We start from the raw sequence: 23,451 nt of genomic DNA, 5'->3' as shown, positions 1-23,451 counted from the left end.
CACATTTTGTTTGTTCCAGATAGCAATGATTTGCCTTTAGGACTTTAGAGTTTCTGCCCAGAAGTTGTATGAGAGGGAAAAAAGCAGAAAACATAACATTAGGGTTTGCTGCACTGTTCTGAAGAGACAACATTGTGGGGGCAGAAATTCAGCAAGGTGGGAATCTTGGGGGATGCTGCCTGGCTGCAGGGCAGCTCCAAGAGGGATGCAGCAAGGGAGGGGGCAGGTGCAGTACCTGAAAAGGGCTTAAAAGAAAGTTGGGGAGGGACTTTTGACAAGGACTGGGAGTGACAGGACTAGGGGCAATGGCTTTGAGCTGGAAGAGGGGAGATTGAGACTGGAGATGAGGAAGAAATTCTTTCCAGTGAGGGTGGTGAGACACTGGAACAGGTTGCCCAGGGAGGTTGTGGATATCCCCTCCCTGGAGGTGTTCAAGGCCAGGTTGGATGAGGCCTTGAGCAAGCTGGGCTGGTGGGAGGTGTCCCTGCCCATGGCAGGGGGCTGGAACTGGATGATTTTTAATGTCCCTTCCAACCCAAACCATTCTGTGAATCTATGAATCTATGAAAGGTGAGGAGATGTTGATCATCTTCACCCAGACACCTGCACTGATCACAGTGCAGCTGTGGGATATGACGGTGGAGTTAAGCCTCTGGGCTCAAAGGGCTAGGATTCTTCAGATACATTTCTGCAGGCAGGAAATGCACCACAGGGAGTGCTGAGCTGAGCTGCACGTTCAGAAGGCTTCATTGAGGAGACACTGGCCAGCAAGGAGCTGCTGGGGGCATTGGGTTGGTTTAGAGTGGCTGCTTTTGTAAAGCCTGCAAAGAGTGGCCTTTGGTGTTCACCCCTGGCTTCTCCCTGTGTTTTGCTTCCTGCTGGTTGGCATTTCTTCATATCAATGCTTTGCTCTTTTTAGAAGTCCCTGCCAGTTTCACTTCTTATGGCAGAGTAAAGCACCCAAGTTCTGGCATTAACTGGACTGTGCTGTTTCTATGAGCTGGCCACCAACACTTTTGGGGGAAACAAAAAGGTCCGGCATGAGTGGAAGATACTGAGCAGCCCAAACGTTGACTAGTAAATGTCAGTCTCTTCTCTCTAGTAACAAGGAGGAGAGAAAATGGCCTCGAATTACCCCAGGAGAGGTTTAGGTTGGACATGGGAAGAAACTTCTTTATTGCAAGGGTTCTCAAACACTGGAAGAGGCTCCCCAGGGTGGTGGTTGAATCCCCACCCCTGGAGGTGTTTCGTGGATGCAGGGATGTGGTGCTGAGGGCCATGGTTTAGTCCCAGCCTTGGGTAGAGTCAGAGGATGGTTGGCCTGGATGACCTTAAAGGTCTTCTCCAATCAGAAAGATTCTGTGGTTCTATGGTGGGGATGACTTTTGTGTACTTACCATAGAAGAAGTGCTGGGCTCAAGCTGCCTTGGCTTCACAGGGTCAGTTGCATAATCATGGCAGGATTGATCTGACTAAAACCTTCTAACTGGAAATAAAAAGTGGTCCCCAAGTTGGCCACCATTGCCTTACAGAAGCCACATGCATACTGACTGAATGGGTTTAGTTTCCACACTAGACTTTAGATATCAAGTGTACAAGAAAATGTTTTCACACACTGCCAAAAGGTTCTGGGAGATAAATAAAGTTTAGCTGGCAAATAAAGTTCCCTATTTTGTACCATAGATTGCATTTTAGGGTAAAGGAGAACACCACTGTAATTTATTGGGAAAAAGATGATTTATTTTATAAATGTAACATTATTTTTGTAAACTTAATTATGGGGGGCTGGGGGTGGGGGGCAAGAAATCAGACCTGATTAGCTTTGTTAAATATTAAATTATGATAAGAGGTAACTTTATACATTTGAACTCTGATACCAAGGGGGGTTTTGTGTTGAGCATTTGGAATGGGAAAAGAGTTGCTGGAAAGACTTCAAATGGCCTGGTTTGCATCAAAGCTCAATAAAGAAAACTGAGTGCTCCGAAGGGCACAGTTTACCTGGTGTGAGGTTTTTTTCACTGTTGACATAAACAAAGGCAGTGCTGCAGGTTGCTCCTCTGATAGGTTAAGTCCACAAGTGCAGCTTGGCTTTCATCTCTGGAGGAGTCACAGCCTCACAGAACGCCTGAGCTCGGAAGGGACCTCTAGAGGTCATCGTGATCCAACGCCCTTCCCTCCCCCCAACCGACTGAAGCAGGATATTGAAATCATATGAAAGAATATGATGGCAAAGCTCTGCTTTGCAGGTGATTGTTCGGAGTCAAAAAAAGGGCTGCAGCCTGTGCTGAATTCCATCTGTGCTTAAAATGAAGCTTATGCTCCACAGCCTTGGGGCTTCTGACAGGGAGGGCTTCACAAATCACTACCTTTTGTTGCTCCACTGCACTGTTACTGAGGCTAATTTACTTGCAACAAACCAGTTATTTGTTTTGTAGATAAAGCCTCTGAAAACCTTGGAAGATGTTTTATTCTTCCCCTCTACTCTGTGCTTGGTGAGACCCCACCTGGAGTCCTGGGTCCAGCTCTGGAGCCCCTGACACAAGAACGTGGAACTGTTAAGGTAGGTCCAGAGAAGGCCATGATGAGCACAGAGCTGGAGCACTTGCTCTGTAGAGACAGGATGACAGCTGGGGTTGTTCAGCCTGGAGAAGAAAAGGCTGTAGGGAGACCTTCTAGCAGCCTTCCATGATTTGAAGGGGGGGCTTCAGGAGAGGGACTTTTGATAAAGATAGAGTGACAGAGCCTGAGGTGATGGCTTCAGACTTGAAGCTCGACTGAGATTGGGAATTAGGAGGAAATTATTCCCCATGAGGGTGGTAAGGCACTGGAAGAGGTTGCCCAGAGAAGTTGTGGAGGCTCTAAGCCTGGAAGTGTTCCAAACCTGGAAGTGTTCCAAGCCAGGCTGGATGGGGCCTTGAGCAACCTGGTCTAGTAGGAGGAGTCCTCCCAAGGCAAGGGGGTTTGGAACTAGACAATCTTTAAGATCCCACCCAACCCCTTCTATGATTCCATAGTTCTATGATATATTTTTCATAGATAAGCAGCATCTCCTCAGCCTTGGAAAGTGTTCAGCTGTAGAGCTCCTTTGAGCAGATTTTGAATTGGGGGGGGGGGGGGGGGGAGTTCTTGGGTTGGATGGCAGCAATAACACGTTCAGTTGAGTTGTTTGCCTCTGCTCACTTGCTCTACTCTGTAGTGCAGAGCTGCAGGGCAAAGCTCCAGTGGGAGATAGCAGAAACCCTGCTTCTGAATGCTGGAGATCTTCAGCTCCCTCTCAGGAACTTGTGTCTGTGGCTGGTTACATGAAGGATTTCTCTGCTCTTTACTTGCAAATGCTGACTTGAGTGAAGAAAGTTTCTGATTTTGTGGAGCAAAAGAGAAATTTTTTTTCAGTTCACAATGGAAACAACATGGAAAAGAACATGGAAAAAAACATGGGAAAACCTTCATCTTCAATGCTATGAAGTGCTGACAGATTCTTCCTTCAATCAGCTTTACCAACAGCTCCAGTAAGTGAATCAGTAGTGTCTGTTTTTCAGAGATGGATGTATCACCTTCCAGCTCTCAGCACTGTAGGAAATTCCTCCCACTGAAGAAATTCTAAATGCAAGTGAAGCTATTTGCCCATCTCCAGAAACCTTGTGTGGCAGAAACTTGGGCATTCTCATGGCAACCCCTCCACTCCAGCTTGCCCCCAGTGCCCCTTGTGCTGTCCTTGGTCATTCCTGAGCAGAGCCTGGCTCCATCCTCCCCACACTGCCCTGCACATCTTTATCCCCAGCAATGAGGGCAGCCCTCAGGCTCCTCTGCTCCCAGCTGCAGAGCCCCAGCTCCCTCAGCCTGTCCTCACAGGGAGATGTTCCACTGCCTGCAGCAGCTCTGTGGCTCTTTGCTGGACTCTCTCAAGCAGTTCTCTGAGGTCCTTATTGAGGGCCATAGCATCATTGTTATCCAGCCTGCCATCAGTCCTTGCTTCTTTCTGCTTCCTTATTGTCTTCTGGCAAATCCAAATATTTTCATTAATTTGTAATTCTACGTGGAAATAAAGAGCCCTCTGTGAAGTCCACGAAGGGAAGAGCTTGTCCCCCTGTACTCAGCACTGGGGAGGCCACACCTTGAATACTGGGCTCAGTTTTAGTGCCCTCACTCTAAGAAGGACATTGAGGTGCTGGAGGGAGTTGAAAGAGTGCAAGGAAGCTGTTGAAGAGTCTTGAGAACACTGGCTGGAGAGGAGCAGCTGAGGGACCTGGGGTGGTTTAGTCTGGAGAAGAGGAGGCTGAGGAGAGACCACATTGCTCTCTACATCTCCCTGAAAGGAGGTTGCAGTGAGGTGGGTTTGGTCTCTTCTGCCTAGAATCAGGTGACAGAAGAAGAGGAAATGGTCTAAAATTGTGCCAGGGGAGGTTTTCTGTGTGGTCTTCTCTGGACCTGCTGCAACTTAAGCTGGGGGCCTCAGAACTGGACACAGTGCTCCAGAACTGGACACAGTGCTCCAGGTGGGATCTCAGCAGCGCAGAGCAGAGGGGCAGAGTCACCCTTCTGTCACAATGGAGACAATTACAGCTGCTACCCAGCTAAAAGCACCCCAGATTGATAGACACTTATGGGATAGACTTGTGGGATCATGCAGAACTTCTGTTGGATGCTGTGCATTTTGCTGCTGAAGGCAGCTGCAGCTTGTGTTACATTTTGATCAGCAAGCAGATTTGTTCCCCTCTGTTTTTCTGAGCCCTCCCCTCACAACTGAATGCATTTTCCATGACAGCCCAACAAAGCCTCCTCCCCTGCCTTTTGTAATTTAAATAATGCAACCATACGAACGTGGAGTTTGTGCATGGAGAGGCAAAGGTAATCTCACCAAAAGAGTTTGTTCAATATATTTCCAACATCATCTATTCCAAGATATAATTAAGATTACCATGGCCCAAGACTAATTTGCTGTGGTTTCCAAAAAAATGGAGCAAGATAAGGATTGCAAGAAAGGAGAAGAATTTTCCATTGAACAGTTTTCATTGTCCTGCTAGATATTTTAATGAACACTGGGCCTGATCAGAAATGTAATAAAAGGGAACAATACTCTAAAATATGCAGGCAGATGGATTATCAAATAACAAACTTCATGTATTTAATTTCTGCTCTGTGGAGGACACTTTCCTTTTGCCACAGGAACATTAATATCCACGATTTTCTTATCACAATTTAGCTGGAGCCTGATCTGGCCTCTTGCAACATGCAGGATTTTTCTGCAGGGGATTACAGCTGCATTGTGTGGTTATAGAATCATAGAACTGCTTGGGTGGAAAAGCTCTCTGTGATCATTGAGTCCAACCATCAACCCAACACCACCGTGGCCATGAAACCATGTCCCCAGCTGCCATGGCCACACATTTCTGGAACACCTCCAGGGAGGGGGACTTCAACACCTCCCTGAGCAGCCTGTTGCAATTCCTCTTCCCAGGCTAAACACCCCCAGCTCCCTCAGCCTCTCCTCACAGGGCTATGCTCCAGACCCCTCCCCAGCTTTGTTGCCCTTTTCTGGACATGTTCCAGCATCTCAACATCTTTCTTGAATTGAGGAGCCCAGAACTGGACACAGGACTCAAGGTGTGGTCTAACCAGTGCTGAGCACAGGGCAGAATGACTTCCCTGCTCCTGCTGGCCACACTATTCCTGATGCAGGCCAGGATGCCATTGGCCTTCTTGGCCACCTGGGCACACTGCTGGCTCCTGTTCAGCTGCTGTCACCCAGCACCCGCAGGCTCCTCTTCTGCCTGGAGAGGCGAAGAGAAAGCAGCAGCAGATCTGGGGGGATGAAGAGCATGCTGTCATTTCTGCTCCTCATTACCTGCTGGTTGTGACCTCTGAATGTGTCAGTGCTTCTGTGGCAGTTCCTCATGTCACCAGGAGACCTAAGGGGACACAGAGGTCTAGAGGCTGCCCCTCATTTCCTCTGTGCAGCCTACACCTGGGTTCTGGAGAGGCTTTGCAAGCAGCACAATGGTTTCATCCCATTTTTTGGTTTATTTAAAAAAACATGAGGGCATGAGGCAGCCTTTGCCTCTCTGCACTTTATTCCTTTCATAAAACTGGTGTTGAATGCAACATTTGGGCCAGGCCTTTGCTGATGCCTCTCCCTTCCTCCACCACTCACTTGACTAAAATCTGTTTTCAGCAGGGTTCACTTCCTACCACCACTCTGTTTTGTTGCAGGGTGGTTGAAGATTTCAACCATTTCTGGCACATCGTGGTGGGATGAATATCTTCCTGGAGATATTCAAGGTGAGGCTCAACAGGGCTCTGTGCAACCTGACCTAGTTGAGGATGTCCCTGCTGGCTGCAGCAGGGGTTGGACTGGAGGACCTTTGGAGGTCCCTTCCAACCCAGACAATTCTATGATTCTACAGTGATGAGGAGCAGCCGGGACTTCTGGAAATGAGGTGTCACTGCCTGTGCTGCATGGCTGTGGAGCTGCCCTCCTCTGAACCTCTGCAGCCTGGGGGCAGTGTGTATTACAGGTTAATCCCCAGCACACACAAACCAATTCACCAGTTCCCACCTCATTATTCCCTGTCACTTCCCTTTAAACCACAGCCAGCACAGGAGACAAAGCTGTGCCCATTGTCCACTGTCACTTGCTTTATGTATGGAGACACGGAGAGCTATCTGTTGACCTTTGAAGTAGTGTGTCAAGCTCCTTTAATATTCTTTCATTTCAGATGATGAGGAGTACAACAGAGAGTGCTTGGTGGGTCTCACATGACTCCTGTCCTCACTGGTAATGAGGCTAAGTGGTGCAGATGACCCTGAAGGTAAGAAGGGAGCTGCAGAGTGCGGGCTCCAGCACAGCAGTAGGGCTACATCTCCCTGTCAGGGGAAGGGAGTTGCTTTCTGCTGCTTTTCCTGTGGAATAAAGACAACCCAACCTACACTAATGCTGCTGCTTCCTTGGAGTTAAGAGTATCTGGGTATCCTTCACTACTGGAACCTAGTTAGAAGCCACCCTCAGGGCATGAGGGAGAGCTCTTCAGGCTGCTGAGACATTCGAGATACCATCTGAAACTGGATTTCAGTATCTGAAGGGGACCTGAAGGATGGTTGAAGAGGGACTGTTTAGAAGGCCCTGTGGTGACAGGATGAGGGGAAATGCTTTGAAATGAGCAGGGCAGAGTTAGGTTGGACATCAGGAGGAAGTTCTGTGCAAAGAGGATGGTAAAATACTGGAGCAGGTTGCCCAGGGATATGGCTGAGGCTCTGTCTCTGGAGACATTGAAGCTCAGACTGGATGTGCCCCTGGGCAGCCTGATCTAGTTGGAGATGTCCCTGCTGACTGCAGGATAGGGTTGGACAAGGTGACTTCTGAGAGTCCCTCCCAGCACAAGGCAAGCTGTGAAATAAAGCTTAGCACTCTGACTCAAGTCAAGAGAGCACCTTAAGCCTCAAGTTGCACCACAGAAGCTTTAGGTTAGATATGAGAAGAGAGTTCTTGACTGAAAGGGTTCTCAACCACTGGCACAGGCTGCCCAAGGAGGTGGCTGAATCCCCATCCCTGGAGGTGTTTGAAAGAGGCAGAAATGTGGTGCTGAGGGCCATGGTTTAGCCTCAGACTTGGTATTGTTAGAGAATGGTTGGACTCAATTATCTTCAAAGGCTTTTCCAACCAAAATGATTCAAAGACAAGATGCAGTCCGAGCTGAGTGTCCTCTATGAATTGCAAAGGCTGCCCCAGCTCCTCCTCACTTCTAATACAAACTTAATCCCAGATTGAAAGTTCTGATTTTCATCCCTGGATGCTGGTGAGAGCTTTGAAGGGCACAGTAACTTTCACCAGCTGTGTATGGAGAGTTGGTGAAGCTGCCTGCTCAGCCATCAGCTGGGTAGAAGCTTTTGTCCTTTTTTGTCACAAAGCTATGCTCATGAGTGGAGTTACATCCCCATCCTTGCAGCAAGATTGGTGAGTGAATGGCCCCCGAGGTACTGTGCTTCCTTTAGCTGGAAGGCAGTTTGTGATACCTGGGACCTTTCTATATGAGGTACTTAACTAAATCCTTTGGGTTTTGTAACCTTTAATGTACTAGGTGAGAAGAATGAGAGAGGCTCATTTCCTGTGAGGGTGGGGAGACACTGGAACAGGCTGACCAGAGAAGGTGTGAATGTGGTCACAACATTAATAGCTGAGGGGCAAGGGTGACCACATTAATAGCTGAGGGGAGAGCAACTGATGTCATTGACCTGGACCTGAGCAAAGCCTTCCACACTGTCCCACACCACATCCTGGTCTCCAAACTGGTGACACATGGGTTTGATGGGTGGACCACGAGATGGCTACAGAACTGGCTTGATGGCCAGACCCAAAGAGTGGCTGTCAATGGCTCCATGTCCCAGTGGAGGCCAGGGACAAGTGGAGACCCTCAGGGATCAGTCCTGGGACCAGTCTTGTTCAACAGCTTTGTTGGTGCCATGGACAGAGGCATTGAGTGCACCCTCAGCAGGTTTGCTGCTGACCCCAAGCTGTGTGGTGCAGCAGAGAGGCTGGAGGGAAGGGATCCATCCAGAGGGACCTGGACAGGCTGCAGAGGTGGGCACAAGCCAACCTCATGAGGTTCAACAAGACCAAGTGCAGGGTCCTGCATCTGGGTCGAGGCAATCCCAGGCACAAATCCAGGCTGGGCAGGGACTGGCTGGAAAGCAGCCCTGAGGAGAGGGACTTGGGGGTGCTGGTGGATGAGAAGCTCAACATGAGCTGTCTGTGCACTTGCAGCCCAGAAAGCCAAGCAGAGCCTGGGCTGCAGCAAGAGAAGTGTGGCCAGCAGGTCAAGGGAGGTGATTCTCCTCCTCTACTCAGCTCTGCTGAGACCCCACCTGGAGTACTGTGTCCAGCTCTGGAGCCCCTATTACAAGAAAGATATGGTCAAGCTGGAAGGTGTCCAGAGAAGGGCCACCAGGATGAGCAGAGAGCTGGAGCACCTCTCCTATGAGGACAGACTGAGAGAGTTGGGGCTGTTCAGTGTGGAGAAGAGAAGGCTCTGAGGTGACCTTCTTGTGGCCTTTCAATATCTGAAGGGGGCTCCAAGAAAGCTGGGGAGGGACTTTTTAGGGTCTCAGGTAGTGATAGGACTGGGTGGAATGGAACAAAGCTGGAAGTGGAGAGATTCAGAGTGGATGTGAGGAAGAAGTTCTTCCCCATGAGGGTGGTGAGAGCCTGGAATGGGTTGTCCAGGGAGGTGGTTGAGGCCCCATCCCTGGAGGTGTTTGCAGCCAGGCTGGATGAGGCTCTGGCCAGCCTGATCTAGTGTGGGGTTGGAACTGGATGAGTCTTGTGGTCCCTTCCAACCCTGACTGATTCTGTGATTCTATGTCCCCTCCCTGAAGGTGTTCAAGGCCAGGCTGGATGAGGCCTTGAGCAATCTGGGTTAGTGGGAGGTGTCCCTTCCATGGCATGGGGGTTGGCACTGGATGATCTTTAAGGTCCCTTCCAAGCCAAACCACTCTGTGATTCTATGATTCCATGTTCTAACACAGTCCTCTCTCAAAACGAATCCAGTGCTGGGGACTTTGCAGTATAGTTGATACATGAAACCAAACCTGGGTACCAGTCTTCCAAGTCATTTTGGCATCTAACTACTCCTGAAATCAAGAGGAGTTGGGTACCTAGGTAGTAATTAAGTGTCCTTGTGTCTCTGAGGGTCTGTGCCTTTGATCTGCTGTTATTTCAGCTCCTTACAAGCTCTACTTTTACTTTAAAAATTCTATGAGGTCCAAATTAAGGATCGGATTAATTAATAGTGGCAGGGACTGTAGCAAAGCAGAGAGACAGATGGCACTGACAGGGAAACTGGAAAGGATAATGGATTTAATGGCATCTGTCCTAATGGGGGAAAAAATAACCTGCTGCACCAGACTGTCATAGCTGAAAAAAATGTGGCTAGCATTTGCAGTTCATATAGGGACAAAGAGGTTTGTACACCAGCAGTATATAAATCACTGGGGAGAGGAAGCTGAGATCTTTATAGCAGCAGTGATGTATTTTCCCTTGCCCAGTTTGGTATCTGCAGAATCTCTCTGGCTCGAGGGGCTGACCCATCTCAAGCACCCAGAGCTGGGGAGGGCTGCACCCCCAGGCTCTCTGAGCACACATCAATTGAGGAGTAAGCATGAAGCCTCCTGTCTTCATTTACTGCTGGGTAAAAGAGGGGACACACAGGAATTAAGAAGAAACTTTACTTTCAGGTTGCTGGAGCCCTGGAGCAGGCTGCCCAGAGAGAGAGAAGCTTCTTCTCTGGAGGCTTTCAAAACTTTCCTGGACATGTTCCTGTGCAACCTGCTCTGGGTGACCCTGCTCTAGCAGGGGGTTGGATTGGATGATCTCCAGAGGTCCTTCCAATCCTCATCATTCTGTGATTAACTCATCATTTAGCCTAACTGCTACCATGGTTATCATTTTACTTATGTCCCCCAGTAGGGTAAGGACAGATCAGGACTGAGTCTAAATCAAGACTGAGGCTAAATCAAGACTGAGGCTTTGAGCAGTAGGCAGTTGGGTGGAAAGTTAAATATTCCCAGTCCAGATATCTCCCACATGGGAATTCTTATGAGCGCTAACCACTGAGCTAGCAACTAAAAGGCAGAGCTGGAGGCTGCCTCTGTCTTCATCCCTTTTCTTGACCAAGCTGTGGATCTCCAGGAGGGAACTTGGTCAGGTTCAAAGCTATTGAAGCTAACATGCTTCTGGCTGTGTATACAAATCAAAAACCAGGAGCTTTTTTAAATGGAACCTTAGTGCTAGAGAGAGAAGAATTTGGAGGATGGCAGCTAGGACCTCAGCCGCTCTTTGGTTCTGTCTGTATTCAATGTTGCTAACTTGGCTTTCTTCACCTCTGCTGCACTGTGTAGGGCAGCCCTTTATTTCTGCTGGATCCCTTGGCAGACCTCATTCTCAGTGGGTTTTTTCTTTTTTTTCAGAGGATTCTTTGCCACTTTCTCTGAGCCTGACTTCTGAACTGATCCAGGGTTCATGGGAGCTAGACCTGCCTTGGGAACCAGTTCAGGCCACAGAAAATAGAGATTGTGAGATCCTCTGGCCATAAATGCTGAAAGCCTGCAGAACCCCAGTCTGCATGTGTCACTCAGAGAGGTGACCAAGGCAGAATGAGGATTGCACTAGCTGAAGACACATTGAGGTGAATCAGCTTCACCTACTGACATGCAGACACCTGGACAGGAGAATCTCTTGTTCTTTGTGTTGGGTCTTACACAACAGATGTCCTTCTGAAGGAACTGCATGAAATCATTCATGGGTTCACAGATTGCACTGGGCTGGAAGAGGTCATCAAAGCTCATCTTGTCAACCCCCCTGCACTCAGCAGAGACACCTCCAGCTAGAGCAGGCTGCCCAGGGACACATCCAGTCTGAGCTTGAATGCCTCCAGGGACAGGGCCTCAATCATATCCCTGGGCAACCTGCTCCAGTATTTTACCATCCTCTTTGCACAGAACTTCCTCCTAATGTTCAACCTCACTCTGCCCTGCTCCAGTTTCAAACCCTTGCCTCTCATCCTATCCCCACAGACCCTTCTGAACAGTCCCTCCCCAGCCTTCCTGTAGGTCCCCTTCAGATACTGACATGTAGCTCTAAAGGTCTCCCTGGAACCTGCTCATCTCCAGGCTGAACATCCCAATTCTTTCAGCTTGGCTTGATAAGAGAGGTTCTCCAGCCCTCTCATCATCTTGGTGGCCTCCTCTGGACCCTCTCCATCAGATCCATGTCTCTCTTGTGTTGGGGGTCCCAAATCTGGACACAGCACTGCAGGTAGGGTCTCATCAGAGCAGAGCAGAGGGGCAGGATCCCCTCTCTCCCTCTCTGGCCACACTGCTTTGGATGCAGCCCAGGCTGCCTTGGCCCTCTGGGTTGATATTGAGCCTGTATGGTACTGAGACTTACAGGTCTATTGATCTTATCCCAGCACAGAAATTAGGTGCAAAATTTGGAACCAGTTAGGTGGTGCTGTCGTTTTATTATAACCCACCTCAGTTTCACATCTTGAGGAACTGAGTCAGTAGAACATCCTCCTCATTGTGTGCGTCAAAAAGATTTAAACCTGAGATTAAGTGATCTGATGATCACCAGGGTTCTCCTGAGCATGCCAACAAAATACCAGCAAAGGAAAGGAGAAATATATTTGTTCTTGAAAAAAAAAACTTCTGAGCCTATTAAGTAACTCAAAAGTTACAAGGGTGAAGGCCATAAATAGTGATTCTCTCAGCAGCAGACAAAAAAAAAAAAAAAAGAAGAGAGAAGTAGGAACAAAGAAGTGAATTTCAGCACTGTTAAAAGGACAAGTAAGAGAACACTGCTCATGCTTCTTGGTGATGTGAAAATGGGAGCAGAGGAGTGGAGCAAACCTGGACCATGGCTGGAACTCAGCAGCCAGCAAAGCTCCATTTTAAGGCACAGTCTTCCCTACTTCAAACTTTATTTAACATATTCCTAAAACCTTCACGCCATTGCAATAATTAGGGCCTGCAGGATGCCTTCACTTCTATACTATTTTGTCTTGGACTTTGCTCATTAGCTCAGGGTCACCTTGGATAGTTGCTATTTTCCACAGTGTCTTCCTGACCAATGATAAAATGGAGATTTGTAAATTTTCTGCTTTTGATCTTTGACTTATTCATGAAAAGATGTCAGATGGATATTAATAACCTAATATTTTCAGGGTATAAACCAAATGTTTCATAAAGACCTCCACAGGCCAGAGATTTGTATAGGAGATGAATAAGAAACTCCCCAGCAATGGTCCCTGGCAGTGCCCTCCTGCAGCCCAGCAGGCAGCTGTGTGCTGAGCTGCATCCAAAGCAGGGAGAGCAGCAGCACAGGGAGGGGATTCTGCCCCTCTGGTCTGCTCTGCTCAGACCCCACCTGCAGCACTGCCTCCAGTTCTGGGGTCCCCAGCACAAGAAGGACATGGAGCAAGTCCAGAGGAGGCCATGAAGATGATCAGAGGGATGGAGAACATCCCCTATGGGAATGGCTGAGAGAGTTGGGACTGTTCAGCCTGGTGATTAGAAGGCTCCAGGGAGACCTTAGAGCAGCCTTCCAGTACCTGAAGGGGCTCCTGAAGAGCTGGGAAGGGATTTTTGACAAAGGCTTAGAGTGACAGGAGGAGGGGCAATGGCTTTGAGCTGGAAGAGGGGAGATTGAGACTGGAGATGAGGAAGAAATTCTTTCCAATGAGGGTGGTGAGGCACTGGAACAGGAAGGTTGTGGATGCCTCCTCTCTGGAGGTGTTCAAGGCCAGGCTGGAATTGGCCTTGAGCAACGTGGACTGGTGGGAGGTGTCCCTGCCCATGGCAGGGGGTTGGAACTGAATGATCTTTGAGGTCCCTTCCAACCCAACCCATTCTGTGATTCTCTGAAGAAATGGAGGTGCTGTGTTTCTAACATAACCCTCACCAACACAGAGAATAAGCCACAGCTCCAATTCAGTTCAGTGGGACAAAAGCAAGCAAGAGAAATAAACCCAAGTTTGTATTCCTAGAAAGAATTGAACTCTGATGCATGTTGATGTTCAGACCCTTCTGAATGATATTTTGTGCTGGAAAAGCTTCTTGTTGCAACACTTTTTGGTACTTATTTATCTGAGATGTGTGTATTTGTGGTTTATATAAATTTGGAATATGTATTAAGTTGCATATCTGTATGAATTATATTTGCATACACATATAATTTTATATTGCATTGATCACCTGTCATAGGTACATAAAGACTCACACAAAGTCCTGGGGATTCTTAACAGATTCAGCTTCTTGATTTTCTGTCAGTTTTCCAATGAACATTGAAGTCCTTCAGCTGTTTCAGCAGCTTTAGCAAGAGACTAGAACAGAAGCCTTTTGATTAGAAAAGAGTTTAAGATCATAAAATTATAGAATCATAGAATGATCATAGAATGCTCTGGGTTGAAAGTGACCTCCAAAGGTCATCCAGTCCAACCCTCCCTGCAGTCAGCAGGGACATCCTCCACTAGATCAGATTGCTTAGAGCCCTGTCCAGTCTCACCTTGAATAGCTCCAGGGATGGGGCCTTAGCTGCCCCCCTGGGCAACCTGTTCCAGTGTTCCACCACCCTCATAGTAAAGAACTTGTTCCTCACATCCAGTCTAAATCTGCTATGCTCTAGTTTGAAGCCATCCTGTCCCTGCAGGCTTTACAAACTGTCTCTCTGCAGCCTTCTTGGAGCCCCCTTCAGGTACTGGCAGGCTGCTATTAGGTCTCCAGGCTGAACACCCCCAACCCCCTCAGTCTGTTCTCATAGCAGCACTGCTCCAGTCCCCTGATCATTTTCCAGCTGCCCTCTGGACCTGCTCCATCAGCTCCATGTCCTCCCTATACTGAGGGCACCAGAGCTGGATGCAGCACTGCAGGTGAGGTCCCACCTGAGCAGAGTAAAGTGGCAGAATCACCTCTCTCATCATGCTGCTCCATCATTGTTCCAGTATCATTTTACATCTTATGTATTCCCAAACTTAGATAGCCAAAATAAAGTAAATGTGTTTTCTTTCTTCCATGGATACTCCAGCTTACCATCTGCACCACCTGAAGAAACACTTTCCCCCCACCCCCCCCTCTTCTAACCATCAAAGTGTAGCACACTGTGGACTAACTCCCTGATTTATACACTGAACCAAGCTCAGATTTGTGAGGATGATCCTAAAGAAACTCCAGAGGTAAGAGACAGAAGCTACTTCTGGCCTGAGCATTTTGTGGTGAGAGATCTTCCATTTCTCTAGCACTGCAGACACAGATGGAAAGCAATACTCACAGTATTCAGGAGGGTGCCTGTGTTTCAAGCCAGTGTATGCTGCCTGCAAGAATCCCTTCTTTTGTAGACTCACAGAGCCATTTTGGCTGGAAAAGGACATTAAGCTCATCCAGTCCATCCAGTCTCTAACTATACCAAGGCTGGGACTAAACCATGGCCCTCAGCACCACATCTCTGCCTCTTTGGAATGGGAATGGGGTTCAAAGAACACCTCCCTGGGGAGCCTTTCCCAGTGTCTGAGAACCCTTTCAGTGAAGAATTGTCTTCTAGTAACCAACCTAAACCTTCTCTGGTGCAACCTGAGGCCATTTCCTTTCATCCTACCACTTGTTACTAAGGAGAAGAGACCATCCCCCACCTGGCTCCATCCTTCTTTCAGGGGCTTGTAAAAAGTGAGGAGGTCTCCCCTCAGACTCCCTTTTTTCCATGCTAAAAAATCCCAAATCTTCTTCCAATGAAAAAACAAAACAAAACAAAACAAAACAACAAACCAAACAACAAAACAAGACAGTTTTTTTTTTAGTTCCAAATCCAGTTTTCCTAAGCCCGAAAATAATCTACCCACTCTTAAACCCCAGGAACTGCTTTTGAGAGTCACATTGGAAAAACCACTGAGTTACAACTGGCCTGAACTGGAATCCTTTGGGGCAGGGCAGTAAAGGAAAAGAGCTGGAAGGACACTTTAACCTTACTTGCAAAGGCAGCCAGAGTCACAGAGGAAGGGCCACTGTGTGCTCAAAATGTCCTGCTCTACTTATGTACATTACAAACGCTTCCTACTGATCTTTGGTACGGAATCACAGAATCAACAAGGTTGGAAAAGACCTCAAGGATCATCAAAGTCCATCCTGTCACCCAAGACCTCATGACTACTAAACCATTTCACCAAGTGCCACATCCAATCCCCTCTTGAACACCTCCAGGGATGGTGACTCCACCACCTCCCTGGGCAGCTCATTCCATGGCCAATTACTCTTTCTGTGAAGAACTTTCTCCTTACCTCGAGCCTAAACCTCCCCTGGCACAGCTTGAGACTGTGTCCTCTTGTTCTGGTGCTGGTTGCCTGGGAGAAGAGACCGACCCCACCTGGCTACAACCTCCCTTCAGGTAGTTGTAGACAGCAATGAGGTCATGAGCAACCTTTCAGGAAGAGTCGCTGGCTTTATATTGCTTCATTATTTTTGTTTCCTCTTCTTCCTTTGTGTATCATTTAAACCAGAAGCAGAAGAGATGCTTTCTGCTTCCCTACTTCTGTGTACCGTCTTGAATAAATGTTGCCAGAGTGGGTAACCTGTGTTTGTATTTCTGAAAGACACTGCTGTCATAAGACTATGGAGGTTTCATTTAACATCACAGTCTCACAGTATATCAGAGGTTGGAAGGGACCTCAAGAGATCATCAGGTCCAACCCCCCTGCCAGAGCAGGATCACGTAGGGTAGTCTGCACAGGAACGCATCAAGGTGGGCTTTGAAAGTCTCTAGAGAAGAAGATTCCACAACCTCTCTTCCCTAGAGACTTTCAAAACCCACCTGGATGTGTTCCTGTACTTCTGGAGGAGTTTCCTCACAGTGTGTGGCAATGAGTTCACATTTGAGCGTGGTCAATATTTTTCCACAAGTTGCAGCTTTCCTGTGGGCTCTTCTGCCTGTAAAATGTGATTCATTTTAAATTAATTAAATAAATAAATAAAAAATAATAGATCAATTAAATAAATAATATTAATTAATTAACTAAATTAACTAAAATAAATAAATGAGTAAATTAAAGGATGACCCCCAAACAGCATTCGAGGCTCAACTTAAATGTTTTAGGAAACATGGATATTGATTTTAACCAAATGCAAGCTTTTTCTTTTTGTTTGATTTTTTTTTTTTTTATATTAACAAAAAGAGGTTTTTGATCCATACTCAGTGCACCAAACCCCAACTTTCCTCACTCTGATCACACGAAGCTGTTGAGAAGGATCTTGTCAGGGGTGAGGGGGGTGGGTGTCAAGTGGAGGGGGCCAGGCTCTTTTTGGTGGTTCACAGTGATAAGACAAGGAACAATGGGTTCAAACCAGAACATAGAAGATTTCACCTCAGCATGAGGAGAAACTTCTTTACAGTGAGGGTGACAGAGCCCTGGAACAGGCTGCCCAGGGGGGTTGTGGAGTCTCCTTCTCTGGAGACTTTCCAAACCCACCTGGATGCATTCCTGTGCAGACTACCCTAAGTGATCCTGCTCTGGCAGGGGGGTTGGACCTGATCATCTCTGGAAGTCCCTTCCAACCTCTGATATGCTGTGATTCTGTGAAGCACAGGAATGGCAAGAGGTGAGAAATGGATGAAGTGACATAACACTGCTTGAGCTTCATCATCCTTGCTATGCTGTACTAGAACGAGCACTTCTTGCTAATGTGAGGGAACAGCTCAACAATTTTCCAGCACAAAGACTACTTGAGGGAAAATTCAATAAGTGAGTTAAGAATACTGAGCAGTAATCAGGCCTTGGGGAAGAAGCAGTATTGAAACACAACTTTTTTTTTTTTTTTTCCTTTTTTTTGTTGACAGTGTGGAGTGTAGCTCTGGTGGTCTGTTTCAAAAGCTGCCAAAGCTGATGGTAAGTGGTCTTAGCAGTCTAGTTTGATTCTTAAACCAAATCATCTTGGCTGCCTTCTTGGTGTTAGTTCCACCAGTAGTTTAAGAAGCCTGCATTTTGAAAGAGGTGTTGGAGGAGAAAAATGGTTATGCTGAATGCAGAGCAATTACTTGTCATGGCATCCTCATCAAAATCAATAGGATTGACTAATTAAGACATCTAAGCTGGAATCAATAGGATCTGACAGCTAACACCTCCCTGCAGCAGCAAGCAACCATCACCAATTTTGCATCTATACTGATGTGGAAATTGGCCAATTCCATTTCTAGGGTGATTCAGTAATTAACAGACAAAACCAGAATATTCCCCATGTTCCAAACTAAAAGCTGCTGAAACTGATCAGTTTTAGATTGGTTATTAGAAGAAACTTCTTCACTGGAAGACTTCTCAACTACTGGCACAGGCTGCCCAGGGAGGTGGTTGAGTCACCATTCTTAGAGATGTTTCAAGGATGCAGAGATGTGCTGAGGGCCATGGTTTAGCCCCAGCCTTGGTAGAGTTAGAGAATGGTTGGACTGCATGAGCTTAGAGGGCTTTTCCAACCCAAATGATTGCATAATTCCATGATTCTTTGATTCTATCATTCTATAATTCTATCATTCTATGATTCAATGACTCTGTGATAAACCTTCTGCCTTATAACACAGCTTAGTACTTTGTTACAAAAAGCCTTTGAGAGGCCTCACGTTTGAGATCTCTTTCTTAAGATGCCAGTGGACTGTAACCACTGTAAGAGTCAACTAAAACACTGCTCATGGCCAAGAGAATCAAATGAGGAGCCAGTGACCCAGCATGGGACACCCCATTCTGCCCACACCCCAACCAAAGCTTGCTTTTTCTTTATTCTTTCATGAATGAGGCTTCATTGGGAAAGCCTAAGGATTCATAATTTCCTGCCAGTTCTTCTGTTGAGGATTTCATCTATTCTCTGCAGTTGTTCAGTCTAGAGAAGAGGAGGCTGAGGGGAGACCTCATCACTCTCTACAGCTCCCTGAAGGGAGGTTGGAGCGAGCAGGGGGCAGCTTTTTCTCCTTCATGTCAAGCGACAGGACCAGAGGAAAAGGTTCCAAGCTGCACCATCAGGCTGGATGCTGGGAAATATTTCTTCACTGAAAGGGTTCTCAAACATTGGAATGGGCTGCCCAGGGGAGTGTTGGAGTCACCATCCCTGGTGGATGTGGACTGCTGTGTGGACCTGGTGCTTAGGGACATGGTTCAGTGGTGACCTTGCAGTGCTAGGTGAAGATGGGACAGGATGATCTTGGAGGTCTCTTCCCAAGAGATGTTTTCTGTGTGATTCTGTGAAACTACACCGGTGAACATTCACTAAACCATCTGACATTTGATGTAAATGACCTTGGAGACAGGTCAGAAAACACAAGGAGAGCAGAAGACTTCAGAAGTGTCTTCTGAATTCTGTTGTTGTCTCTAGAATTCACTTCATGTATCTTGATATTGTGATTTACTGTGATTTTTTTCCCCTTCCGGTTGCTGTTGAGGTTTTGCAGTTTATTTTGCTATTTAATTCATGGCCAGATGAGCACTACTGGTTTCAATACTGCTGTGCATAGCAGAGCAGAACCATCTCTTCCAACCACTAAAGGTCACAACAAGCAGCCATTAGAAAACTTGTTAAAAGCTCCCTGTGGATCACATGTTATGTTTTCTCTTTCTCCCAGGTACAGGCACTTTTATTTGGAGGTAGAGTACAAATTTAAGCATGACTTCATGAGGCTTAGGTACTGTGATTCAGAAAGGTTTAAGAACCCAAAGTTAACAGCATATCCTGTCCCAATTACAAAATCAAACCCAATCCAAAAATATGCTTAAGGTCAGCATCTTGCCTGGCAAATTCTGTCTTCATTATTTCTGAGCCAAAGTACTTCCACAATTTCCTGTCCTCCAAAGGATTTGCAGATGACTGGGTATCAGGAAGGGGGAAAAAAAGTTATTTGATTCATGTAGGAGAAGGTTGAGCCAGTTGTAAATCTTAATGCTGAACTTACTCCAAATTTACTGTAGGCACAATTTCCCTTCAGAGCTGCAGCCTTAGGTGATGGCTTGAATTTTGCACTACTACATGTCAGTACTTTTAAGGTGGTAATCTTGTAAGTTTTTCCCTACCTCTTTGGCCTTGACCATATAAATGAACATCTTACAAATACTGCATTCAGTTTTGGGCCCCTCACTACAAGAAGGACATCCAGGTGCTGGAGTGTGCCCAGAGAATGGCAAAGACTTGGTGAAGAGTCCTAAGAACAGGGCTGGTGAGGAGCAGCTGGGGGACCTGAGGTGGTTTAGTCTGGAGAAAAGGACTTTGAGGAGAGACCTCATTGCTTTCCATAACTCCCTGAAAGGAGGATGGAGTGTTGGTCTCTTCTCCCTAATAACAAGTGATAGGATGAGAGGCAATGGCCTCAGGTTGCACCAAGGGAAGTTTAGATTGGGTATTAGAAGAAATGTCTTCACTGCAAGGGTTCTCAACCACTGGCACAGGCTGCCCCGGGAGGTGGCTGAATCCCCATCCCTGGAGGTGTTTCAAAGGGGCAGAGATGTGGTGCTGAGGGCCATGGTTTAGCCCCAGCCTTGGTAGAGTTAGAGAATGGTTGGACTCCATGATCTTAAAGGTCTGTGATTTTAAGAATCTATGATTCTGTGATTTTCTGATTGATGATTCTGTGATTTTCTGATTGATTATTCTGTGATTTTCTGATTCTATTCTGAGCTGAGCTGTAAGAGAGGTAGCACAGGAAAGCCATTTCTGTGTCTGAAGGAGGAAAGGGTTTCTGTAACAACTAAGCCCAGAACATGTGTGTTTTGTGATGATAAGGCTATTACTAGTCTCTTCTTCCATCCCTGTGATGTTAAGACAGGAGTTTCATACTTTAAATATAATATAAATAAGGTTAAAAAAAAAAGTCTTTATATCAGCATTCCCATAAAGTCAAATAAGAGCCTCTAAGCAGAGCATTACAGAGATTAAATAACAAGGTGCAGCTGCCCTGGTATAAGCCTGCAGAGCTCTGTGATACTTCTCAGGAGAATACCTTCCATTTCAATTGTGTTAGACTCACAATTCCTTCCCTCCCCCTCTTTTCTTCTTACATTTTAATTCATTTTCGTGGCTCCCTCTTCATGACATGGGCTTTTATTTTCAAAATAAGCCATTTGTGCAGCATCTTTTCAAAGGCCTTTGGAAAATTTAAATATCTAATGCAGACACATCCCCTTTATCTGTCATGCTAGCAGTGCCTTCAAAAAGTCTGCTGCATTTGTAAAGCAAGAGCAGCTCTCCTAGCATTCTCACTGCATCTTGTTAACTAATCCCCTTGTCACCACCTCGCTTCCACTTTCTTCTGTCACAAATTAATCCATCAGCAATCTTGTAATTCGAATGATCAGGTTTCCTTCTCTTCTTTTTTTTTTTCCCTTTTTCCCCCTCCCCCCTTAAAAAAAAGTGACATCAACTCCTATTTGAGTTGTAAGATGGCCACATCATTCTCACTGAGCAAAACAGAATCAAATCTTATTGCTTTTAAATGCTACTCCAGGGCTTTGCTAGTGACCCAGCAATGTGGAGAGGGTGTTTAAGAACCTAGACAGAGGGAATCACAGAATCACAGAATGGTAGGGGTTGGAAGGGACCTCTGGAGACCATCTAACCCATGCCCCCTGTTAAATCAGAGTAACCCAGAGCAGGTTGACCAGGATCGCAATGTCCAGGTGGGTTTTGAAAGTCTCCAGAGAAGGAGATTCCACAACCCCTCTGGGCAGCCCTCTCCAGGGCTCAAGCACCCTCACAGCAAAGAAGTTTTTTCTCATGTTGAGGTGAAACCTGCTAGGTTCCAGTTTGTGTCTGTTCCCCCTTGTCCTGTCACTGGGCACCACTGACAAGAGCCCAGCCCCATCCTCTTGCCCTCCACCCTCTAGCTCTTGCTGAGCACTGAAAAGATCCCCTCTGGGTCTGCTCTTCTCCAGGCAAATCAGCCCCAGGTCTCCCAGCCTTGTAAGAGAGATGTTCTATTCCCCTCAGCATCTTCATAGCCCTCCACTGGACTCTCTCCACCAGTTCCTTGTCTCTCTTGAACTAGGGAGGCCAGAACTGGACACAATACCCCAGGTGCAGCCTCACTGGGGCTGCAATGCAGTTTGGTTAAGATGTGGGATCTGGACTCTGCTGGAGCCAGTGCAAAGCTTCCCATTTACTTTCCTGACTCAGCACTCACACATCCTCCTGTGCTGGGAGCAAACAGCTTGCTTTACCCATATCTTGGGGAGGTGAAAGTAGAGCTCCTTGGCTGCCCTGTTAAACTGAGAGGAGAGAAACAAGGCTGATATTATCCCATTGCAAACCCCATCACCCAGCAGAAACAAAGCTTCCCCAGCACAACAGAACCAAGCACGTGTTGGTGAGGAAAATTACGTAGGAGGGACTGTGGAGTCACCTCCAGTCAGGCTTTCTGGACTGCTGCAAACTGGAATGAGCTGAAACAGGCTCAGGAACAGTTTGAGTGCACATTAAAGCCAAGGGAGATGCTGCTGACTTGTTTCAAATAGGAAACAAAGGATTGTGGAATCAGTAATGCAAAACAGTTCTGGTTTTAAGAGGCAATCCCACCTTTGGGCTGGTTACAGCTACTTGACTCTCATCTTTGCTCTTTACAGTGTGGCCTACAGAAGCAGAAGTTTCATGAAGTGCACACCTTGCTAGGGGCTCCTGCAGACAGAGGGAACTGGTTCCCTGTGGTCATGAGCTGCACTGAGCTGCATAAGCCATGGCAAATTACTCAATACTTAGGGCTGCTGTCTTTCTAATGAAGCACATGTGACAGGAAGAGGTAAGAAGCCCTGGCCTGGATCAGGAACAGTCTGACCAGCAGGATCAGGGAAGGGATTGTCCCCCTGGAGAGCACTGCAGATGCCACACTTTGAGTCCTACATTCAGTTCACCACAAGAAAGACAGTCAGGTGCTGAAAGTGTGTCCAGAGAAGGGCAGGGAAGGTGGGAGAACAGGGCTGGTGAGGAGCAGCTGAGGGACCTGGGAGTGTTTAGTCTGGAGAAGAGGAGGCTGAGGGCAGACCTCATTGCTCTCTACAGCTGCCTGAAAGGAGGCTGGAGCCAGGAGGATGTTGGTGTCTTCTCCCAAGTAACAAGATGAGAGGAAATGGCCTTAGATTGCACCAGAGGGTGTTTAGGTTGGACATTAGACAAAACTTCTTCAGTGAAAGGGTTCTCCACCACTGGCACAGTCTGCCCAGGGAGGTGGTTGAATCCCCATCGCTGGAGGTGTTTGAAAGAAGCAGAACTGTGATGCTGAGGGCCATGGTTTAGCCCCAGCCTTGGTAGAGTTAGAGAATGGGTGGACTCCATGATCTGAAAGGGCTTTTCCAACCTAAATAATTCTGTGTTCTATCATTTGTAGTAGGGAAAGGATGATGGTGATGATGGTGATGATCTCACGTGAGATTGGTGACTTGCTCAGCACAGCATCCTTTATCACCTCTCACAAGCTAACATGGAGGATTCATTAGTGTGAACATTTTATTCCTGATAGGTTTTTCAACAATACGTGCATGCTCTTGCTCTTCAGATATGACCAATTTGCAATTTTAAAAGCCTAACAAATATTTTTTAATCTGTTTTAAATGTGCAGTTTGGGAGCTGCTCCACACTTAGACCAAAATTCAGCTTTTATTGGGAGTTATTCTGTTTCTCAATTCTTCAACTCTGAGATTTACAGGACTCTTTTTTTTTTTTTTTTTCCCGTTCTTATGTCTTTCTGATAACACTTGGAAATAGGTGGAAAATTTTTCCAGTCAAAATAATTTCATTTTGGGAAGAATCTACAGTCAGGTAATTTCAACCTACTAAATAACTCCACCAGGAAGTTCTGAGGGTCTGATTTTCATTTGCTGAACATGAAAAGGCTTTGGGATTGATGCTGTATTGTAATGGAGTCTGTACCAACAGTCTCCCATGCTGAGAGAGAAGGCT

Source organism: Indicator indicator, chromosome 12 (assembly GCF_027791375.1).
Source record: "Indicator indicator isolate 239-I01 chromosome 12, UM_Iind_1.1, whole genome shotgun sequence".
Taxonomy (NCBI): Eukaryota; Metazoa; Chordata; class Aves; order Piciformes; family Indicatoridae; genus Indicator; species Indicator indicator.
Note: the sequence above shows the minus strand (reverse complement) of the source record.